The following is a 16,465-nucleotide window of genomic DNA, read 5'->3' on the forward strand; positions in this document are numbered from 1 at the left end:
AATCGTTTAGAACAAACTGTACATTTTTCCAGCATAAGCCTAAAAATTAAACTATGCAATTTAAAATACAAAAGTAAGAGAGAACAAAAAGAAAAGAAAAAGCGAGAGATCAATGAACCAAAGGCTTTTCTTAACTTGTCATATATATATATATATATATATATATATATATATATATATATACACCTTTTCTCTAGGGCTACAGAGAGTGTTCTTTTTATCACCATAAATTAGTTATTTTGTGTTAGTACATGAAATTTACATTTCTGATATTTTACACTTTAGTACCCCAAGGTTTTTAATGTTTTTGGTGGTTTTGATAATATTGATGATATTAATGGTTTGTTTTCGTGAGCTGTGTGTTATCTTTTATTTCTTCTTGTTTCTATTGATCCAAAGCATTAACTCAGCTCACGGAAGCAGACCATACTAGAATGACTCCAATATTCTTATTCAAATGGTCTAAATTTCTAAGTCATATTTTATTTAGTTCATCTTCCTTGACTTATCCCAAAAACAGATCAACATCCCATCTAGCATTTATACTAGGGTTGCACCGATACCATTTTTTTAAGACCAAGTACAAGTACCGATACTTGTTTAAAAATACTCGCCGATACCAATTACCGATACTTTTTTTTTTTTGTCATGTGACAGTTAACCAAGCACAATACAGACTAATTATTTAGAATTCCTTCTTTATAATTATGAAGGATTGTAACTTAAAAGACATTATGAAATAATAAAACTGTTTTATTTGTCATAAAGTTCACAGAACATGTTTATAAATAAAAATATTACAATAAAATATATTAATAATAGCAACAAATAACACATATAAAATCACAACCAACCAAAAGTGCAATACAGTAAAAAAATAGAAAAATAGTAAAAATAGAACATGGGAACAACACTATGGGCTAAATTACATTTGACTGGCAAGTTTTACCAATGCTATGCTAAAGTCTATGGAGTTGGAAATGTGAACAAAGCATTGATAAAGCTTACCAATCAAATGTAATCTAAATCTAGTCCTATAATTGCAGGATGAGTGTTCATTGGAATTAACTTAATTTTTGCCATGAGTACTCTTCCTGTAATTATATAAGCTAACCTATGGATGTTCCTCAGAGTACAGTATGTTTTGAACATCATTGTGCAAGATGAGAACTAGCAGTAAAAAAGGCAATTTAGCAATTAGAATATTTTTTCAAAAGTTAGTGTTCTTTTTAAGGAACAGAACAGAAGCTTCTCTGCATGTTCAGCTATAAGTCTGTTTTTGCTATCAGTAAGGAGGTTTGACTCTAAGTTGAACAGTCTTTCACTTTCCACAATACTGCATAGGGCAGAAAGGTATTTTTGGACCATTTTAGCCAGAGCTGGAAATCTCAGTTTATTAACTGACCAGTACTTCAGAGATTTGTCTGAATGAGGTACAGTGATCTCTCCTACAATATTACAAATAACAGCAATTTGTATTGGCAGAACAGTGGTAAACAATTTTTAGTTTAGTCTCCACTTCAGCTTAAAATGAAATGGGAACATGCAGTTTGAAAAAACGCCACAAGATAGCATATGGGTAGGAAGTGGAGGTATCGGTATAAGTATCGGTGCATTTGCACGAGTACAAGTACTCATGCAAATACTTGGTATCGGTACCGATACCGATACTAGTATCGGTATCGGTGCAACCCTAATTTATACCATTAGGTTCTTTTGTTTGTAAGAAAAATATCCACTTGGTCTCTTTGAATAATAGATTTTTAAACCTGTTACCTCCTCTTTTAGGATTATATATAAAGTCTATTGCCAATGTAGTCTATCAGGCCCTCTGGATATGTGCTGTATATGCCAAGAATATATCTTACAGCTTTTAGTCCCAACTCATGCGGTATGCATGAGTATAAGGAGCTGACATCTACAGTCAGCCATGCCTGTTCAGCTCCCCAGCTCTCTTTCTTCAATTTATTTAATAAATGTGTTGTATCTCTCAGAAAACCAGGGAGCTGAAAAACACATGGCTGAAGCAGGTTGTCTACCCACTCACCTAGATGTTCCAAGAGTGAGCCCACCCCAGACACTATTGGCCTGCCCGGGGGTACAAGTGGATCTTTGTGTATTTTAGGTACCATTCTGAAATTTGGTACCACCGGATACAAATACACAAAAAATATGTCAGATCAGATATCGTCTGGATTGTGCATCAAAATTTATAGTATACCTTATCACATGCTCTTTGTGTAATAAACAATATGTAGGGTGCTCTGGTCGAATGCTAAAGAACAGAGCCAGAGAACATATTAATGATATACAGGCAGACCCGCCCAGAACAAGGGTAGCAAAACATTTCAATATGCATCCAAATCCTGAAGCATGTTTTCAGATACAGGCAATAGACTTTATATATAATCCTAAAAGAGGAGGTAACAGGTTTAAAAATCTATTATTCAAAGAGACCAAGTGGATATTTTTCTTACAAACAAAAGAACCTAATGGTATAAATGCTAGATGGGATGTTGATCTGTTTTTGGGATAAGTCAAGGAAGATGAACTAAATAAAATATGACTTAGAAATTTAGACCATTTGAATAAGAATATTGGAGTCATTCTAGTATGGTCTGCTTCCGTGAGCTGAGTTAATGCTTTGGATCAATAGAAACAAGAAGAAATAAAAGATAACACACAGCTCACGAAAACAAACCATTAATATCATCAATATTATCAAAACCACCAAAAACATTAAAAACCTTGGGGTACTAAAGTGTAAAATATCAGAAATGTAAATTTCATGTACTAACACAAAATAACTAATTTATGGTGATAAAAAGAACACTCTCTGTAGCCCTAGAGAAAAGGCGTATATATATATATATGACAAGTTAAGAAAAGCCTTTGGTTCATTGATCTCTCGCTTTTTCTTTTCTTTTTGTTCTCTCTTACTTTTGTATTTTAAATTGTATAGTTTAATTTTTAGGCTTATGCTGGAAAAATGTACAGTTTGTTCTAAACGATTCTATATACTATTTGGTTATATACTTTACTAAATAGAATTGTGAATACAAAGTTGCGATATACATAAAAATAGTTTAACTATGTGGTTAAAAGTTCTACCTAGTAACAGTTGAGCAACTATTCTGTCCATTTTTACTATTGGTTAAGACATGTACTGAAACGAGGCTACCATTCTACCAATGGTGGTCACATGATTAGAGAGAAGTTTAAAAGTTAGTGGTTTTGACTATCCTGTAAGTCACTATTGAGAAAGCTCTGGCGAAACGCGTCTAGTGACGCCACAGTGGGAATCGGAGGTATTTACCAAAGTACACAGTACTGTAACTAAGAACTCGATCCAGGTCTGTAATCATTTGTTTTTTACAATTGCTTAATAAAAGTTATATTTTAATTGATCTACACTGGATGGGACTTTTGTCTTTCAATAAAGGGAGACTTTTTGAGTTGACCGCTATATATTGTATTAGCACGCCAAACTTTTTGACAATTTTGAGGTTCTATTATACCTTTATGCCAACAGAGTTAAAAGCACTACCACTAAATGAACTGACTTATGCACCAAGGCAAGGATGAGTAGTTTAGTTCTTTAACAGTTGTGGTAGTCTACAGGACAAAGACCAGGATTTTCTTTGGCTACTGATAAGGTATTGACAGTGTACTGTAAATTTGTTTCCCCCTTAATGTGTTTTGAATACCTTATTATACCAGGTGCAGTATAAAATGTATGATCATTTGCTTATTTAGATTTATTTTTGTATATGAAATAGCTGGTTTTGTTCTTTGACCCCGCAACCTATTAAAATGGGTTGAGCTTGCAGGGAAATTAGATGTCCTTATTTTATCACTTTCTGTACATACAAATGCTTATTTATATTATCTCTGTCTGTATACAATAGCCCAATACTAGGCGAAATGATCTAAGATGTCTCATTAGTACGAAGAGGTCCCTAAAAAAATGTTACAAAACAAAAAATGTAATTTGAAATATATTTATCTCACTATGCAGGGTTCTTGATGTGAAGGAGAGACACCTACATTACAATATAACGTCTATAACAAATCTCAAAGATTTTCCATGATTTCCCTCCATGCTCTCAAGCTTTTGAATATCAGGCCCTTAGAGAGAACAATTGAAAAATAACATTTTGGCCTAGATTACGAGTGGCGCACTAACAGTTGCACACAAGCAAAAAGGGGTTTATCACGGCTCTTTGCACACGTCGGAAGTGGCAGGTGTATTATAAGTTGAAAGTAAATAAGTTTGCGCAAGCAATACATTTAAAAGTACAGTTACATTATCTAATACAAATTATTTAAAAAAAATTGTATAAATAAGTTATAAGGGCTGAAAGATATGAGGTCTCAAGCATGCAGACAAAATGCTTTAACATAGAGATACATACATATACGTGTCTAAATATATATATATATATATATAAATATTTATATGCGGGTACAGATGTGTGTATATATGTATTTATGAATTTCTTGATTCAAATATAGCATGTTATTTAACAACACTTACATGTTATCATGTTTAGGGCTGGATTCCAATTTTTCAAAAAATTTTTTTAGATGTTGGGAAAAAAAGGGAATGGACGTTTTTCTTTTTTGTTAAAAAAGTAGTTGCAATTATTCTCAGTCGTTAATAATCTGAATTGTTAACTATACTCTGATTACGATCACTGAAACCTGATATGTGTTAATGGGATTAATTAAGTTTGTGTAAGTTTTGCAATTGAATAGTGGTGCTTATGATCGCAATGGATTTTGTATATGGGAATGTTTGATCAATGATGATTTTTAAACTTTTTATATTTTTATATTTTTGTAAGTATTTTTAAAGTAATATTTAATTCATTAAGAAAACCTCCTTTCCATTTTGGCAAAACTGTTATCTAAAATCAAGAACACTGCAGGAAATTAAATTCTGTAAGAAGATAGTGTCCACAACTTAACATCTTCATAATCGTGATTTTAACAGTTTTCACACTATTAATTATGTTCCAACATATTAGATCATTTTCTTTTTGCAGTTGTATGCTCCTTTAAGCAATCACTGTGTAGTATATCGTAGAGTTATGTAAACGGCTGCAAGCCGCTGTAATATGCACCCCAGCCTCTCTGTGGAGTAGGAAGCCACTGCTCTAGTGTAACGAGCCGTGATCCTAAAAGGAGGACGATGTCCCGCTGTCTCGTAAGCTAAGCGGATGACACTCCTTAACTAAAAAGATAGGGAAGTCGAAGTAGCCTTCTGCCCCTTACGCTTCCCTGAATAGACAACAAACAAAGAGGAAGATTGTCTAAACTCCTTAGTAGCATGAAGATAGAACTTCAAGGTGCGAACCACATCCAAATTGTTAAGTAAGCGTTCCTTCTATGAAGAAGGATTAGGACACAAGGAAGGAACCACAATCTCCTGATTGGTGTTGTGATCTGACACAACCTTAGGAAGAAAATCTAATTTAGTACGTAAAACTGCCTTATCTGCATGAAAAATCAGATAAGGGGGCTCACATTGCAAAGCAGAGATCTCAGAAACTCTGCGCGCAGAGGCAATAGCCAATAAAAAGAGAACCTTGCAAGATAACAATTTAATGTCAACGGAATGCAGAGGCTCAAACAGAACCTGTTGCAAAACCCAAAGAACAAGATTTAGGCTCCAAGGAGGAGCCCCAGATCTAAACACAGGTCTGATCCTAATCAGAGCCTTAACAAAGGACTGCACGTCTGGAAGCTCAGTCAGTCTCTTGTGCAATAAAACTGACAGGGCTGAAATTTGTCCCCTCAGGGAACTAGCAGAAAGGCCCTTCTCAAGCCCATCCTGGAGAAAAGATAAGATCCTATGTGCCAGGAAAAACTACGCTCTTCACACCAGAATAAGTAGATCTTCCTCACTTTGTAGTAGATACGCTGATTAACTGGTTTACTAGCTTGAATAAGAGTATCAATGACACCCTCAGAGAAACCTCTCTTGGCTAAGACTAAGAGTTCAATCTCCATGCAGTCAGCCCAGAGAATCTAGATTTTTTATGATAAAATTGACCTTGTATCAGCAGGTCTCTGCAACAAGGTAACTTCAATGGAGGAGATGAAGACATCCCCACTAGATCAGCAAACCACTTCCTTCACGACCACAATGGAGCAATCACGATTACTGATACCCGCTCCTGCTTGATGCGGGCCACCACTCAAGGAAGAAGCGGTAATGAAGGATATATGAGTTTGAACCTCCAGGGCACTGCTACTGCATCTATTAGATCTGCTTGTGGATCCCTCGACCTCGACCAGTACCTGGATAGCTTGGTATTGAGATGGGATGCCATGAGATCTATCTCCAGCGTCCCCCACTTGCTGCATATCTCTGCAAACACCTCGGGATGGAAAGACCATTCCACTGGATGGAAGGATTGCCTGCTGAGAAAATCCGTCTCCCCGTTGTCCACACCCGGAACATGGATCACTGATAGCGAACAGCTGTGGGCCTCCACCCACTCCAGAATCTGAGATACTTCCTTCATCGTCAAGGAACTTCTTGTTCCCGCCTGATGGTTAATGTAAGCCACCAAGGATATATTGTCTGTTTGGAATTTGATAAACTGGGACGAACCCAGAAGAGGCCAAGCCTTCAAGGGCTTGAAAATTGCCCGTAGTTCCAAAATATTGATCCCGCGGCAGGACTCCTCCTGAGTCCACCACCCCTGTGCCTTCCTGGGACTCAAAACTGCTCCCCATCCGGATAGGCTTGAGTCCGTAGTCACAATCTCCCAGGATGGTCTTAAGAAGCATGTCCCTCAGGACAGATGATCTGGATAGAGCCAGCAGTATTTTTTAATTTAGGTAATTGGGGTTAATTTAGGGGGTGTTAGGTTAGGGGTCTTAGTAATTGAATTTAGTTATTTGCGTTGTGTGGGTTTGGCGGTTTAGGGGTTAATAGTTTTATTAGGATTATTGCGTTGTGTGGGTTTGGTGGATTAGGGGTTAATAGGTTAATTTAGTCTGTTGCATTGGTGGGGGATGGTAGTTTAGGGGTTAATGGTTTTAATAGGTACTTTGCGATATGGGTGAATGGCGGATTAGGGGTTAATAGTTTATTAAGGTATATTTCGTTGTGGGGTGATGGCGATTTAGGGGTAAATAGGTTACTTATATGTTTTGAGATGTGGGGGTTGGCAGATTAGGGGTTAATATAGTTTATTAGTTATTGCGGTGGGGGGTGACAGTTGACAGACAGATGCGTTAGGTATTAGTTATTTTCAGGAGGTAGATAGATATTGCGCATGCGTTAGGTGTTAGTTTATATTTTCAGGCAGTTACGGGTATTATGGTGCTCACATACTCAGTGCAAGTCTTGCTGCCCCTGCTTATGTGTGGCGAGGAGAAAATGGAGTAAAATTTCTCAATTTTCACTGCCCAAGTCCTTGCTCTGAATATGTGATACTGATTTGCGACACAGTTCTAAGTTAGAATATGGGAGTAAAAATTGCAGACGACAGGTGAAATATACGCGCTGCATTTAAATGCAGTGCTGTATATGTGATACCAAAACCATGTAAAAACATATGTAATCTTGCCCATAATAGATACAAATATATACATTTTAATGTTCCTATTTAGAATATTGCATAATTCAAATATTACAGTTAAATAAAGCATTAGAGATACTATTACAAATAAATAAATTAGAATTTTTCAAATTTGAATATTGCAGAATTAAATTCAAATTATTAGAAAAATTTGAATTGAAGATTACATTTAAAGAAAGCATGTACAAACATTCGAAATTCAAAATGAATTTGTGTCATTTTTTGAATGTTGCAAAACATTTGCCCATCCCTGCAACAGAGAAGAAGGAGACAGCACACATCCGATTCAAGGTAGAGGTATATTTATTTACAGTGACACACACGATAGTAATGAACTCACTAGAAGTAGGTGATAAAACAGCATAAAACAGCACAAAGTGAACAACTTCACCAAAAACAAGCAGATGGCAACAACAGAGAGAAGGCGTCCGTCAGGATACAATATTCAAAAGTTCCCGGGAAAGTGGATAATGATGACACCGTCAAACTATAGCACTAACAGGTTTATGAATATGGCTCCTGCCGAAACGCGTAAAACCTGTTAGCTTTCTTCTAACATGTGTTTTAACATTGGATGTTCACAATAAAGTATATTGTTTATCTTTTTCTACCTACGGATTTTTAACTCTTTTTTCTTGTATACCGTCAAACTACGTCACCAGACCGCCTTACGTCTTCATCTACGGATGCCTGATACAGCCAAAAGTCCTCACCCATCCCTATCGGGGAGTAAACCTAGGTATGATTTTAAGACCTCAAAAGTGTGCATTCTTTGGCAACAATGTTAACAATAATGTTTGAACAATGTTGCAAACACTGCTTGCATAGAATTCAAAATACTACTTAGGTTTAATCTTCAACAAAGGATACCAATCGAACAATGCAAATTTGATAATAGATGTCAATTTGAAAGTTTGTGGGCTCTCTCTGAATCATGAAAATTTAATTTTGACTTTTCTGTCCCTATTAGACAGCATTATAAAATTATTAATTATGCTTTAAAATAAATAATTTACTATTATTACTTATCTTGTCTCATCTTTTTCCTGTAATTTCCTTCTGAAAATTGTAGATTTTATAAATCAAATATTTGGAGGTGCACTCTGCAGAATTGTCAAGCCGAGCACTATTACATATCTGTTACTAATTAGCCTCAGCAGAGGTGATAAGATCAAATAATATAATAAACAATGCTGTAACAAATGTTTTACTAACATAATTACTGTGACAAACTTGGTCTATGTCAGATTGGCTCTTCCAAGAAACACAAATTTTGGATACGTTTGGATTTTGAAAAACAATTGCAACAAACAAGGTATTAATGCATTCAAAAAGTTAATTTATTGCATGACTACAGAAAATCTGTGTAATCACAAAGTGGCTCCATGTCTATATATTCGCATCCAAGAAAGAGTAGATTGATCTTTCCATTTTCACTTCCATATAAACCCTTTAATCGTTCTGGTAACTGCATGAACAATGTATAGGGGCATGAAGTATATAAAAAAAAAACACGATTCATGCACCATTTATCTGTGTATTGCCTTACTGCATCAGTGCAATATTAAATATAACAATCTGATATGGCTGTGCTGCAAGCTTAAGCAGTGATTCCACACAATAGGTGGATTTGACCCTTTCTATCAAAGTACTGTTCACTCAGAATGTTAAGAGTATTATTTGGAACATGTGCCTGTGCTTGGTGAATGCAGCCTATTCATGCTTATAATCATGTTGGGTTTATTCCAATCCCCCCAGCCTTCCATCATGATAACCTTTTTACACACTGCATGCACATTCTACCCTTGAGGTTTCTGCAGTTAATAAGCTGTCCTGACCTGCTATTACCTTCAGGGCCTACAATATGAATGCAGATCAGAAAGGTTAAGCTTGCAGGTTATTCCTTTTTTTTTTTAATCCGTTCTGATTTAGTAAGAACTTGAATTAAATTGTCTACATGTCAAAGTAAATCATGTTTAGTTTTTTTTTTTAATCCAAAGAAAAGAGAAAACCCCAAATTAATAATATAAACGTAAAACTCTATAGCCTAGGGACCAGGTTCTGACTTCCATACTACATCTCTTTATAATCTAACTTACAATACAGTTTACTCATCAGTAGCAGACCTACTCAATAGAGGGCCCTGGTGCACACATGGTTGCCCCCCCCAAAGGTAACTCAGAAGTAAGCAATAGTAATAATATACATGCTGCTCTGTACAATGATTTTTAGGATAAATGGATATAGATATATAGATAGATAAGATTGAGCTGCACCCTGCAATAATTCAAGGCTCCCCTGTATTAGGATTGAACACATTCTGCACACGACTATGTATAGACTTGCAGCTATGTGCCCCCCAACATTTCGGCCCTGGTGCCACTGCACCTAATGCCCCAATATTAGTTCCACTCCTGACGCTCATTCTGAGCAACTGGCTACAAGGTATTTTGTCAGTTAAAGTAAGACATATGTGTTCAAAGAGAGATGTTACCCAAGATCTGACAAGTTGACCACTACTACTAAAAAAATAAAATAAAAAAGGTCCAGTTAAACTTTTAATGAGGGCGGCTTAGCGTTGAAAGTAAACTTCAGAATTTCTGATATTGTGACCGCGTTAACTTCTCCCCATAGACTTCAACAGAACTCACTTAAAAAAAAACTAACAAATTGCTTGCGTGCTAGCCTGACACTGCATAAGACCTACAGTGATAAACCGAAAGGTAGTTATGAATATTTCACATTCCAATGTTCTGCACATATAATAAAATTTTCTTTTTATTTTTAAATATATGTTTATTTTTCTGTAAAATATGTATATCTATGCCTATAAAATATGTATATCTATACCTATAAGAAAAACATTGGAATGTAAAACATTTACAATAAATATATAATAAAATACATTATTAAATATTAAAAATGATTTAAAATTATTTTAAAAGTTTTAAGGTATTTGAGTGGAAAGGTCTCCAAAGTATATATATGTAAATATTGTATATTATATACTTATACATATATAAACACATAAATACACATGTATACACATACACACACACACATATATATATATATATATATATATATATATATATATATATATATATATATATATACAGTGCTGTGCAAAAGTCTTAAGCCACCATTATATTTGTTGATTTAGCAATGGTATGATGACCATATATAATTATTTCTCAGGCTCTTCATTAGAATACAACCATAAAATACAGGATATTTATATGCAGTATTAAAAAACTGAAAACAATCTGAAAAAAACAGCTTCTATAGGCTTAAGTGTCAAGTATTTTGTGTGACCTCCCCTAACACTTGAGCAATAGCAGGAACCTGGCTCTAGTAAACCTAAATGGAATGGAACCCTAATTAATGTCATTACTAACACCTGTATTTGTCCTACTATTTCATGTCAAAATGACTGCTGTGAAAAATGTGGTATTCAAGCTGTTATAAAGAAACTTGAAAAATCAGGAGAGGTCAAGGAGAAAAAAAAGGACTGGAAGGCCAAGAACACTTTCAAAATCTAATGAAAAGTTTCTCAGAGTTTCTTCTTTGAGAGGACGGAAGAAGTCCAGAAAGAATTTGGCTCAGCATCTGGCAGTTTCATCGGATGCCAAGTTGACTCTTCTATTATGGAGTGACAAATACAAGTTTGAAATTTTTTGGGTCCAACCTTCGGCAATATGTGAGAAGAATAGTTGTAGAAAGACGGATGAATTAGTGTTTGCAGTCATCAATAAAACATGGTGGAGGGTCTGTTCTGGTTTTAATTCATCATGATATTCCTTCTGGAAAGTGCCTAATTGGGAAGAAGCCATTTCGTTCGGAAAATTGTTTTTTTTTAAAAATATTTCTTGTATATTTTTTCTGTATTTTCTGTTTGTATGTTAATAAAGAGACTGGAAAATAAATATGTTTGATCATTAAAACTTTGCTAAAACAACAAATCTAATGGTGGCCTAAGACTTTTGCACAGTACTGTATATATACACTTTTATATATATATATATATATATATATATATATATATATATAAAAAAAACACACACACACCCATACACATATTTAGGTGTATATATATATATATATATATATATATATATATATATATATATATATATATACAGTGGGGAAAAAAAGTATTTATTCAGCCACCAATTGTGCAAGTTCTCCCACTTAAGAAGATGAGAGAGGCATGTAATTCTCATCATAGGTATACCTCAACTATGAGAGACAAAATGTGGAAACAAATCCAGACAATCACATTGTCTGATTTGGAAAGAATTTATTTGCAAATTATGGTGGAAAATAAGTATTTGGTCACCTACAAACAAGCAAGATTTCTTGCTCTCACATACCTGTATCTTCTTCTTTAAGAGGCTCCTCTGTCCTCCACTCATTACCTGTATTAATGGAACTTGTTATCAGTATAAAAGACACCTGTCCACAACCTCAAACAGTCACACTCCAAACTCCACTATGGTGAAGACCAAAGAGCTGTTGAAGGACACCAGAAACAAAATTGTAGACCTGCACCAGGCTGGGAAGACTGAATCTGCAATAGGCAAGCAGCTTGGTGTGAAGAAAACAACTGTGGGAACAATAATTTGAAAATGGAAGACATACAAGACCACTGATAATCTCCCTCGATCTGGGGCTCCATGCAAGATCTCACCTCGTGGGGTCAAAATGATCACAAGAACGGTGAGCAAACATCCCAGAACCACACGGGGGGACCTAGTGAATGACTTGCAGAGAGCATGACCAACGTAACAAAGGCTACCATCAGTAACACACTACGCTGCCAGAGACTCAGATCCTGCAGTGCCAGACATGTCCCCCTGTTTAAGCCAGTACATGTCCGGGCCCATCTGAAGTATGCTAGAGAGCATTTGGATGATCCAGAAGCGGATTGGGAGAATGTCATATGGTCAGATGAAACCAAAGTAGAACTGTTTGATAGAAACACAACTTGTTGTGTTTGGAGGAGAGAGAACACCATACCTACTGTGAAGAATGGGGGTGAAAACATCATGCTGTGGGGCTGTTTCTCTGCAAAGGGAACAGGGCGACTGATCTGTGTACACGAAAGAATGAATGGGGCCATGTATTGTGAGATTTTGAGTGCAAACCTCCTTCTATCAACAAGGGCATTGCAGATGAAATGTGGCTGGGTCTTTCAGCATGACAATGATCCCAAACACACCACCCGGGCAACAAAGAAGTGGCTTCGTAAGAAGCATTTCAAGGTCCTGGAGTGGCCTAGCCAGTCTCCATATCTCAACCCCATAGAAAACCTTTGGAGGAAGTTGAAAGTCCGTGTTGCCCAGCGACAGCCCCAAAACATCACTGCTCTAGAGGAGATCTGCATGCAGGAATGGGCCAACATACCAGCAACAGTGTGTGACAACCTTGTGAAGACTTACAGAAAATGTTTGACCTCTGTCATTGCCAACAAAGGATATATAACAAAGTATTCAGATGAACTTTTGATATTGACCAAATACTTATTTTCCACCATAATTTACAAATAAATTATTTCCAAATCAGACAATGTGATTGTCTGGATTTGTTTCCACATTTTGTCTCTCATAGTTGAGGTATACCTGTGATGAAAATTACAGACCTCTCTCATCTTATTAAGTGGGAGAACTTGCACAATTGGTGGCTGACTAAATACTTTTTCCCCCCACTGTATATATATATATAAAATAAATATATATGTTCATTAAAGCTTTGTCATATACCATATACCTTTTAACCCTTATACATTTTTTAATTAATATTTATATAATATCTTAAAAAAAACTGTAAAACAGTGCTACTTAAAAACAAGCATACAGATAGTAAATAATAATGAGCAGGAATAAACATTTACACATAACCAATGAGTAGATCAAAACATGTTTAAAATGGGTATAAGATATAAAAAAGTTTTCTTGATCTATTCAGACAATCCAGAGCTAATGCATGGGAGGGGGTGGATTTAGAGGCCAGTTGAAAGGGCTGGAGGCATTTTCCAGAGTAGCACTGGAAACCATTTCAACAAAGTTAGATTTTTTTTTTTTTTTTAGCAGGGAAAAAAAACACCTTTTTAACTGGACATAAAAATGGAATTAAAACACTCAGTACCACATTTACAACTGCTGCTATGAAAATATATTATTGCTTGAGTGATAATCCTTTTTGGGCATATACCCAGATGATAATACTGTGGTAGGCTTGCTCCAAGTGCTGGAATGAACTATCAGGCCACCAAAAAAAGGTTCAACCTCATCAAGTAGACCACATAACAAATCAGAATGACCATAAATAAGTACATTGCAAAATGAGTACAAATGAAAGACCCTTAAAACCAATACTATTACTATTAAAAACCATTACAGGAGAACAGCATTGTGATTAACTTGGCCCAAAACAAAACCCCCAGTCAAATAAACAGCATAAAGAAATGATAAAACATACGATAATGTAACATAATCAAAGGAGATACCGTATGTCAACTCTTCCCCCTTTACTTGCAAAAAGTACAGAAGACTTTTTATTTAAAAAAAGGATGGTAAATCTATGATTTTTGCAAACGCTTATGCATCAATAAATTCAATAAATCTAACTCTAAGAAAAAAAGTATGGTAGTGACTTCACAAAAGCCTACCATGGCATATAGCAGTTAGAGCAAATGAGTATCATATATACACACTAGCAAGTGCTTTACCGACTAGGGGCGACATTACATATACGGCGCAGGCTTCAGCGCAAGCGCTGAAACCCGCACCGCCCCTAATTTCACCTCGTACATCGGGGTATTACATATAGGGTGCCAGCAGTTCATAAAGTGCTGTAAGTAGGATAATCTAGCGATGTCCAGAAATGAGCGTAAATTCAAATTTCTGAAATCGCTAGTGATTTACGGCAGTTTAGAAACTGCCGGCGCCTAAGAAAAATAATATATATATCAAATCTCCCGTAAAAGTCTAACATGCCTCCCAAAAATAAACCCGAAACGTAAAACCCCTATATCCGCCATCAAACCCACATCGGAACTAATAAAAGTATTAAACTTGAAACCGACAACCCCCACACAACGCAATATGCCTAATTAAACTATTAACCCCTATATCCGCCATCAAACTCACATCGCAAATAATATTTAAATTATAAACCCCTATATCCGACATCAAACCCACATCGCAAGTAATAATTAAATTATTAACCCCTAAATCCGCCAACCCCATCATCACAAACTACCTAATGCATTAACCCCTAATCCGCCAAATCAGCCAATAGGATTTCAGTAGCTCTCATCCTATTGGCTAATTTGAATTTGAAGAATCAAATCAGCCAATAGGAATTCAAGGGACATCATCTTTAATCGCGTACCTTGAACTCACTATTCAGTGTATGGCGGAAATCATACAAAGGGGATCCTCCATGCTCCATGGCTCCCCAGTCGCCGGTCTTCAGTTCCAGGGTTGCCGGTCTTCAGCTCCGCGGTCATCGGTCTTCAGTTCCGCCCTCCGCTCCATGCCAGCTTGTTCCTGGAAGAAGAAAGAAGAGGTCGCTGCTTGGAAGAAGACTTCACCATCTGGAACAGGACCTTCTCCACCGGACTTCCGCAACCGTGAGTACCAACATGGGGGTTAGACTTCATTTTTTGGGGGGTTTATTTTATTTAGATTAGGGATGGGCACTTCTTAAAAGAGCTAAATGCCCTTTTAAGGGCAATGCCCATACAAATGCCCTTTTCAGGGCAATGGGTCTTTAAGGTTTTTTAGTGTTAGGTTTATTTATTTGGGGGGTTTGGTGGGTGGTGGGTTTTACTGTTTGTAGTTTAGCATTAGGGGGTGTTTTTATTTTGGGGGGGCTTTTTTATTTTCATAGAGATTAAGTTTAATTTTTTTATTTTTGTTAATTTGTTATTTATTTTCTGTAATATTAGATTTTTTTATTTTCTGTAATTTTAGCTTAATTTAAACTTAGTTTTTTATTTTTAAAGTAATGTTAGATTTTTTATTTTAATAGTTAGTAACTTTAGTATTTTTTTAATTTAGGTAATTTGGGTTAATTTAGGGGGTGTTAGGTTAGGGGGTGTTAGGTTAGGGGGCTTAGTAGTTTAATTATTTATTTTCGTTGTGGGGGATGGCAGTTTAGGGATTAATAGTTTTGATAGGGACTTTGCGATGTGGGTTAATGGAGGTTTAGGGGTTAATAGTTTTAATAGGGACTTTGCGATGTGGGTAAATGGCGGATTAGGGGTTAATGCATTAAGTAGTTTGCGTTGGCGGATTTAGGGGTTAATAATTTAATTATTACTTGCGATGTGGGTTTGATGGCGGATATAGGGGTTAATAATTTAATTATAACTTGCGATGTTGGTTTGATAGTGGATATAGGGGTTAATATACTTTATTAGTTATTGCAGTGGGGGATTATGGTTGATAGGTAGCTAGATATTGTGCATGCTTTAGGTGTTAGTTTATATTTTCAGGCAGTTACGGGAGTTACGGTGCTCACATACTCAGCGCAAGACTTGCTGCGGCTGCCTTTGTGTGGCGAGATTAAAATTTAGTAAAATTTCTCGATTTTCGCCACGTAAGTCCTTGCACTGAATATGTGATACCGATTTGCGATGCGGTCCCATGTTAGCTTATGGGAGTAAAAATTGAGGCCGATGGGTGAAATATATGTGCCGCATTTATATGCGGCGCTGTATATTGGATACCAAAACCACTTAAAAACAGGCATCACCGGCTTTTGCGGGCGACACTGCATATGTAATGGAGCCCTAGAAATGCAGCCCATAAAATTCAGTCAAGCAAATAATAATAATAATAATAATAATACTAGAAATT

At 36.0% G+C, this 16,465-nt stretch overlaps 1 protein-coding gene across 6 annotated transcripts in view; it reads right to left on the bottom strand.

Annotated features, from left to right (window-relative positions):
* Nucleotides 1-16,465, bottom strand: part of ABLIM3 (actin binding LIM protein family member 3) — a 425,761-nt gene that overhangs the window by 238,162 nt on the left and 171,134 nt on the right. The window lies entirely within an intron of this gene.

Source organism: Bombina bombina, chromosome 6, assembly GCF_027579735.1.
Source record: "Bombina bombina isolate aBomBom1 chromosome 6, aBomBom1.pri, whole genome shotgun sequence".
NCBI lineage: Eukaryota > Metazoa > Chordata > Amphibia > Anura > Bombinatoridae > Bombina > Bombina bombina.